General features: G+C 45.0%; 1 pseudogene; it reads right to left on the reverse strand.

Moving 5' to 3' along the window:
• Positions 1–2503: 2503 nt before the first annotated feature.
• Positions 2504–5017, reverse strand: LOC102758156 (annotated as a pseudogene).
• Between the last annotated feature and the right edge of the window lie 4205 nt (positions 5018–9222).

Below are 9222 nucleotides of genomic sequence, written 5' to 3' on the forward strand. Positions count from 1 at the left end.
TTCACAACAAAATCATCACTCTTAAGGCATTTAAACCAGGGTTCACAAGTATCTTGAGATGGAGCATGTTCACCATAAGCTTCCCGAAGTATACAATAACTTTTTCTTCAAAATAAAGTAATGAATTAAAACTTCCCGCAAATGCTCTTTTTTTGGCACAAAATTCGACATTTTTAAGCGTAAAAATATCTATGATGTGAACACCTTCAGCAAATTTGACATATGAAGTTTTGAAGCTTGCTGTCAATACAACAAAATAGCATACATATCAAATCGCATATCTATCAACATATGTGTAACTCCATTTACTGAAAAAAATCCATATTAGTAACCAGTACACCTGGGTATTTTGAAATTGCACATTACAACCCATGTGTCTTATACTCCATCTTGGCCAAGGAAGTTCATTCAAGTCAAGTCTGTGTCCAAAGACTTGGACACATTTTGTGTCCAAAGCCCGATTCAGTACCCTAGAAGAAAGCAACAGCACTGGCTGATAAGGCTTTTAACTCTTCCTTTCTGCTTCCACATATTAGAATCCTCTCAGTTGCTATCCTTATTTCCCTGCAATTTCAAATACTATTGCTCTCATGAAGCACAGAGGATATAAGCAAATGATCAAAGAAAGCAAGCCAGGGAATTTCAGTAAAGACAAAACAGTCATCCATCAGGTCTATGAAAAGGCGTATAATTTTTGTTTCTCTATACACTAAACTGAAGATTAGTTGAAAATATCAAGAAAAAAAAAATGAATTATATGGCTGTAAAAGGGTAGAATGAAAGACTCCAAAATAAGAAAAAGATAAAGATCCACAAAGATTAAGTAATCTTTATTAGTGAGAGGGCATAGAGAATAAAGAAGTTGGAAGACTTAGATTTTCCTTAAAGAAATAACAGTAGAAGCTCTAGGAGGGGGAAACCCCTCTACAGAGAAAGGCTTAAAAATTAGAAATAAAGATAGCTTGCTAACCAAGACGCTCTGCATTAGACTGCCAACATGTATTACCGAGCATTCGTCCCCAGATTTTCTAAATAGAATATTCTGTCTCTAAAACTTTAAAATAGCAAAATAATCTTTAACTATTCCTCCTTCTCCTTTCACCTTGTAAAGTCAATCACCAAGTCCTATTGAGTCATCCTATAAACTATTTATTACATTAGAAAACTGTTACTTAAACACACACATCCATGTGATACACATATACGAAATTATATTATTTTCCGTCCTTCCCATCTTTTTCATTATTATCCTACTCCATGCCTTTGTCACCGCACAGCTAGGCCAAATCAAAGAGCCCATTAGCTGGATGTTCATTCTAGTCCGTGCTATTAGACACTGCTGCCCAATCCTCCTGAAACATCACAGCAGCTTTGATGATGCGGCATTCTGTACTCCCTCAGAAATCTTCCATGTTCTCCATTGTCTCCAAGGATTCATACAACTTCCCCAAAGCATTAATATTTGGCAAACTATACCCTATCTTTCCAGGCTTACCTGCCACTGTGGGATCCCACCGAAGCCCAACTGATTTGCTCACTGCTCCCTGAAAACACTCTGTTCATTCTCACCTTCTCACTTTGGCTCACGCTGTTCTACCCAACCATCCTGTCAAGTCCGGCATACTTCTTCCATCAATCATACTAGCTTGAAGTTCTTGCCTTTCTAAAAAATCAATTATTTTCTATACCACTTATGTGGCAATTAAACCCTATTCAATTGCTATCATGAACCATTATGAAAACTTCTACTTATTAAGCATTTTGTGTTTATAATTTATTTCACCAAATAAATAAGTTCCTAAAATATAAGGTTTATCTTTTCTGTATCTTTCAATACTTGTCACAATGTCTCACCTTTAGCTGTTGCTCACTAAATATTTGTTGGTTGTGTGTGCTCAGGATAGGTGATTTATAGTTCCCCACTGAAAGCAATAAGTCTATGTATGTAGTGAGACTGATAGCTCTCAAGGTCATGTCTTCCTCTACACTTTTATTTTCATAGATAATTTTTAAATGGAAATCTTAAAAAGCAATGTATGTAGTACAAAAGGACTCCTTTGACCCAAACTAACTTTCTGCTTTAAATAAGCTAAGAAATTAGGATATATATATCTCACTACGAAAAATAAAACACAGGAATTACCTATGTCTATCTATGTAGTTCTGTTTAGTTCCGGAGAATAAAACAAGGCCCAATAGGTAGAAATTATAGGAAAGCAGATTTCACTCACTATAAGGAATAACTTCTAACAATTGGAATTATCCTACGATAGAACCAGAGCCTCAGGAGGTGGGGACTCCCTGTCACCTAAGTGTTAGAGCAGAGGCTAGGCATCCAGACACTAGAAATGTGGAAAAGGAAACGCACCCCTAGCTCCCTCCGACATCAGCCAGGCAATCCTTCTACAGCATGTGGGGTTCTGGGTGTGAAAGACGACAACACCCTGGACACAGGACTGCTGACAGCCAGGGGGTGCTCTAGGCATGGGGAGGGTGGATAAAAAATATATTTCTTTTTAGAAAATCAAATGGGGTGACCTGTGCAGAAACCAGAACTGACCTCTAGGAAGGAAGGGGAGCCGAGACTAACAGCAGATGGGTCTCTCCGAGACTGGGTGCCAACGCAGGGGCAGGTGGGAGGGCTGGAGTGGGACAGGTCTGAGCAGCTTGGCCTCACGTCCCAGGACTGCCTAACAAGGCCAACAGGTTCCCCCGGCTGTATCCAGCTGGTCCACTTTGCTTCCCAAGCGCTCTTTACTAAGGATTGTACCACACCTACTTCCAAAAACAGGCCGAAGGAGCTCAAAATAAAAGGCAGGGACATTAAGGCGTTAACACCAGAGAAGGGTCACCCTGTCCACCGGTAGCCCCTCCAGCGGAGGACAGACACTAAGGGGTGGGTACAGGTGCTACTGCTACTTTTCCAGGGCACAGGACAGTGAGGAAGGAACCTCAGCAAACCCCAGCTGGAGGCCGGGTCCCTGTGCTCTGCAGTGGGTTCCCTGGCCTAAGGCGTGGAGGCTGACCTCCCTCTCTAACAGGGCCTGCCTCTCCAGCCCTGGCTACACAACAGCAGCACAGGCCCTGCCGCCCCACTGCATCGCTTCCTCCCGAATGATGCCCCTGCCCTCAGATATCCTGCTTCTTCTGATGGGTCAGGAGCATCTCCTCATCGTCAAAGGTCTGACCACAGATGGCACAGCAGAAGGCGCCGTCCCGGATGTGGCTCTTGCGGTGGGTGATGAGATTGGACTTCTGGCTGGAGCTCTTGTCGCCGTCGGGGTAGGCGTAAGGGTGCTCGCTGGTGTGGATGTGCCGGTGGGCTGTCCGGTAGGGCTTGTGGCGGAAAGCCTTGCCAGAGTCTGGGCAGAAGAAGGGCCGCTCGGGTGCGTGGTCACCACGGTGGGCTGCCAGGTGGCACCCCTGGGAGAAGCGACACCCGCACTCCTCGCAGGCGAAGGGCCGCTCCCCTGAGTGAACCCGCCAGGTGGCACCTGGGAGAAGCGACACCCGCACTCCTCGCAGGCGAAGGGCCGCTCCCCTGAGTGAACCCAAGAGTGGGCCGCCACGTGGGGCTTCCTGCCGAAGTTCTTCCCACACTCGGTGCAGATGAAGGGCCGCTCCCCGTGTGCTGCCGCTGGTGGGCCCACAGGAAGCGCTCCAGCCGGAAGCTCCTGCCACAGTCATCGCAGCTGCAGAGAGATAGGGGGGCTTCTGCCTGGTCCCGGGAGACCTCTCCGGGGGCCTCCAGCAGAGGCTCGGGGGTAGGCTCCTGGGCAGGTCTCACTGGAGCCTGTGCGGTGGGCTCTGCTGAGGATTCCAGGGACCGGCTGAAAGCTGGGGGCTTCCTGCGCTGGGGGCGCTCTGGGTGGACCCTGCGGACGCAAGTGGATCTTACTGAGACAGAGGTTGGGTTTGTGGCAGAAGCAGCGCCCGCACTCAGTGCATGGGTAGGGCTTCTCACCAGTGTGGGTGCGCCGGTGTGGGTCCAGTAGGGCTTATTGGTGAAGCGCTCCCTGCAACCAGGGCACTGGTGAGGCCGCTCGCCCGTGTGCACGCAGCGGTGGGCAATCAGGTTGGGTTTGTGCCTGAAGCGGTTGACACAGCAGGCACACTGAAAGGGACGGTCAATGGCATCTCCACCCGGCCGGGGGCAGTCACTGCCGGGCAGCCCCTGGGCCAAGGCCCAAGAGCCTTGGCTGCTGCCTCCTCCAGGGCCTCGGCTACATGAACCCGTTTGTGAGCAACTAGCTGGTGCCATTGGGCAAAGCTCCTGCCACAACTGCCACATGTGAATGGCCGGGCCTCAGGCGTAGGGGGATGGCTCCTCTGCAAATGCACTTGAAGCTGCTTTCGTCGCCAGAAGCTTCTCTCACACTCAGGGCAGGCGATTGGCCGTTTGGCAGCCGAGTGGGCCCACAGATGCAGACCAGGGCCACCCAGCCTCAGCAGCTCTGCTTGCAGAGGTGGCAGGAGAAGCCCAGGTCTGGAGTGGCAGCCGCATGGACCTGGCAGTGCAGTGCCAAGAAGGGGCGTGCCGGCAGCAATGGTCACATTCCGGGCAGGCCAGGGGCAGCCGGGCCTGGGCCTGGCAGTGTCGGGCATGAAGCCACAGGGCCACCCAGCTGGGGAAGTGCCTGCGACAGTGGACCCAGCGATGGACCCGACCTGGAGCTTGGCTGCCTGATTGGGCCACCGAGGTACCTTGCAACCTTGTAGGGCTCCTTCTCCAGGGTCTGGGACGACTCCTGGGAGGGCCCAGAAAGGAGCTGGGGCTGGGCAGAGCCCATGGCCATGCGGCGTCATTCCAGCATGGTTCTTCCTCTGCCTGGAGACTGTGGAGCTGGAGATGAGGTTTCTTTCCAGCTCCTGCTGGGGATGCTCCTGGAGATACTTCTGCGGCTGTAGCGCCTGCTTCGGCCCACACTCTGGTAGCCCCCAGATGTCAGAGAAAACTCTCCCACCGGCTGCGTGGAAGCGCGTTGCACATCCATGAGGCCAGAAAGCCGGAGCCGGTAGCTGCAGCGACAGCAGCAGCAGGTTCGAGTTCACCACTGCCAGGCCCGTGCCCACACCCCCCTCCCCCAGCCCCCGCCTCCTGCTGGTTCCCAGCGCTTAACAGTACCTTTTGAGAAAATGTTTTTATATTAAATAACTTAAAATCCTAAAAAAAAAAAAAAAAAAGGTTTAAAAAACCTTTAAGAATGTTACTAAATTTTTTGCCCTAGAGCAGCGGTTCTCAACCTGTGGGTCACGACCCCTTTGAGGGTCAAAGGACCCTTTCACAGGGGTCGCCTAAGACCATCGGAAAACACATATATAATTACATATTGTTGTTGTGATTAATCACTATGCTTTAATTATGTTCAATTTGTAACAATGAACATACATCCTGCATATCAGATATTTACATTACGATTCAGAACAGTAGCAAAATTACAGTTATGAAGTAGCAATGAAAATAATTTTATGGTTGGGGGTCACCACAACATGAGGAACTGTATTAAAGGGTCGCGGCATTAGGAAGGTTGAGAACCACTGCTCTAGAGCAAGAAAATATTCTCCAGTTTTTTCCACTGCAGAAATAGAAAAGGAAAGCAATTTGCAGCAAAGTTCTAGCAGACTTGAGAATAAATTAACATTTAAAAAAACAAAAAACACCTTCCTAAAGCTCTGTGCCCTACTGGGATCACTCTAGTTCAGATGTGCCCAAAGGTATCTGCAGAGGGGAGAGAAGTCCTCTTAAAGTCTGAACAGTTCCCCAAATCCCCATCCATTTCACTGCCGTCATTCACTCTCTCTCACTCTCCGCTATAATGATCCTTCACTCTCCTAATATCTTCTTCTCTATCACAGTACAAATCTTTTAAAATGCCTTTTTTTCTTCTTTCTTCAAGACATTTTCTCCTTTGTAGTATTCACCAAAATCTTAGGAAATCCAACTGAGAATTCTGCAACAAATGAGATCTCTGGTTATTCTGACCTCTGAGTAAGCTCTACCAGTCTCATTTGTAACCTGCTCACTTTTTCTCTGCAATTTAATAATAATGCATCAATTTGTTTTCATTTAAAAGCATTTTACTCAGCTTCTTATTAAGACAAAAAGACACTAGTGACTGTGAAGTGGAAGCCTTTTGTATTAGCCTTAATTGAAGGAGACTCCCTTCTGAAACAAGAAGCTAACCATGTAATACATTAAGCTCTATTTATTTACAGGACTGTCATTCAGTAAAATGAAGGAAAATGTTATTTCACACTGGTTTCTAGTGAACATTAAGTTTCTGAAGGCTCAGCCTTCAATTGCCTATAGTAATAAAATAAGGAAGACTAAGAATAGATGAAAATGAATTGCTTTTTCACTGACAGTGTTATTTGTGTTCTTTTTATCAATCATTAGCTCAAAATTTAAAGTGACATTTTAATTTTGATTTTTTTCTCCCTTCCCAAGTTCACTCTGGTGGAAGTGCTAATGATCAATTAAAATACCCAAATGTAGAAAAATAAATGGTATGTATAATTCACCGCCTAGACAATCCATCCCTAGGTAAATAACCACTCACTGTATTTCTCTAATGTTCTTACTCCCCAGGAACTCAAAAGATTTTACAGAATTAAAAACTGCACTAATTAAATGAACATGAAAGGAATCCGTTAATGTGTCTTTTGAGGGATTTCATTGCTTTCCATTTCCAGATCCTGGTATAGTCCTGATGAAGACAGGATGCCTCGCCCTACCACCAACGGTGCACGAAAAAGTGCTCCAAACCCCCTTTCACCATCCTAACCCAGCGGACTCCCAGCATCAAGATAGCTTCCGTTCCAAGAGCACCTCTTACCAGTGATTCTCAACCTTTTGGCCCTTTAAATACAGTTCCTCATGTTGTGACCCAACCATAAAATTATTTTCGTTGCTACTTCATAACTGTAATTTTGCTACTGTTATGAATTGTAATGTAAATATCTGATATGCAGGATGGTCTTAGGCGACCCCTGTGAAAGGGTCATTCGACCGCTAAAGGGGTCGCGACCCACAGGTTGAAAACTGCTGTCTTAGACCCTCAGCCTTCCGGCCTTTTTTTTTTTTTTGGTTACACTCTCCTCAGTATGACACATTTCCACATACCTCAGAGAAATCTTAACTATTATCCTCTTTCACCCTTGTTCTTCTAGCCCAAGAGTCTCCCAGAACTTTTTCTGCTCCAACGCACAAATCCCTCCTAGCACTGATTCCCAGTACATACTGTTCTTCTCTCAGTCCTACATCAATCTCAGCCTTGCATAAGCAAAGTCCAGGTGGTGGTGGTCAAAACTCCTGTGATCCTGGTCATAACTTACGTTGGCAATTTGAGAGCATTTATTAGTAGCCAAGTGTACATATTTAAGGGCAGGAGAAAGAAAAAAGATAGATACCAAAACATGATGACCTTTAAAAGTAGCTAAGATAGGTACAGAACAAAACAAACATATTACTTCAACGCCTCTTTTTTCATCCATATTCTCTTTGTTGGTACATCTTCTGCCCATTTTCCCTCATTCTTTCTACTTCCAAAATGCTCTCCCTCAAAGGCACTTTTGCCTTTCTTCTGACTATCCCAGAATCTTGCACTATGCCCACACACTAAACTGTGTTTAGCTACCTGCGATAATGATACTTTCTTTAAAAAGTCAAAACTGTTCACACTACCTGGTTATATGAACATGAGCTATAACACCATTTAATGGGGAAAAAAAATCTTTAAGCATGTGTCAACCAACTCCACCACTTAGTTGTCCGATAGCCCTAGACAACTCACTTAAGGCACTGGGTACTTACTCAGCTTCCTCGGCTATCACATGTGTAGAATAATATTTGCCTCAACTAATACCAATAATCAACTGATAGGATGATTTTTAAAGTTTTTATAAACACTCTAGTTAACAAAAGTCAACCGTGACACCTAAAAGTATGAGGCCCATTCAAATAAAGCAGTTCAAAGACTACGTAATGGGAAAACCTGGAGTCGTGCTGAAGACAAAAGCAACTCCAAACCTGTATAATCACCACATTAAAATATCCAACTCAAGGAAGAATAAAGGGGAGCCTCAGCTGTTGGGTCCATCCCACCTCCAGACCCCAGGCTATAGTCAAAAACAGCTCCCTTGCCTGCCAATTGGTGAGTGCCAAAGCTCTCCATTTGGGTAGAGTCCTATTCTAGAATAGTTTGGGAATGAATGAGGAAACAGTGACTCTGGTAACTGCCACTGCGCTGTGATGGTGAAGAGTAAAACCTTTCTGCATTTAGACTAGCAATGTCCAACCAAGTCAGGGTACCTGTGGTTCTATCCTTCATGCCAGATTGAAAATAAAGCAACTGTCTGCTTTTCAGGCTACCGAAATTTAATACAGTACATATATACTATATCAAATACACATATAAATACACACTAAGCTGCTAAATCCTTAGAGGGAAAGGAGCAAATATATATTGAGCTCTATGTGTCAGAAACCATAAGGAAACAGAGATTTCATTTAATCCTCACAAACACCCTGTAACGTAGATATTATTATTCCTATTTTTATAGATGAGAACACTGAAGCTTAGATAGATTAAATAACTTGCCCAAGGTCACAAAGCTAGTATGTAGCAGAGTCAACACTTGAACTTGGTTTTGCCTAACTCCAAAGCCCACACTGCTTCTGGCATTTTTCTTAATAGCAAAACCATGGCAAACTTCTTGGGTCTTCATTTCACCTTAATTCCTGGCATACCATCTAACTGCATGTCCTCGTTGTGAATTGTATAACTTCACAAAGGGGCTGATAAAAATTTTCCTTAATACTTCCTCTTTATCTTTTCTTTTCCTGCATTTACTTCCTATTCCTGCACATACTATTCTTTTTTAGGCTGAATCACTGGGATAAGTCTGCCACACAACACTGCAGCATTAATATACCTAAGAATAAAAGATCTGTTTCCTGCTTTCAATACTTTAATATCCACAGTTTTTGAGCATGGTATAATTTTATTTTATATATATATATATATATATATTTGTATTGATTCCAGAAAGGAAGGGAGAGGGAGAGAGAGACAGACACATCAGTGATGAGAGAGAATCATTGATCGGCCGCCTCCTGCACGTCCTCCACTGGAGATCGAGCCTGAAATACAGGCATGTGCCCTGACCGGACTCGAACCATGACCTCCTGGTTCAGAGGTCAATGCTCCACCATTGAGCCCT

Source organism: Myotis davidii, unplaced genomic scaffold, assembly GCF_000327345.1.
Source record: "Myotis davidii unplaced genomic scaffold, ASM32734v1 scaffold233, whole genome shotgun sequence".
Lineage (NCBI taxonomy): Eukaryota > Metazoa > Chordata > Mammalia > Chiroptera > Vespertilionidae > Myotis > Myotis davidii.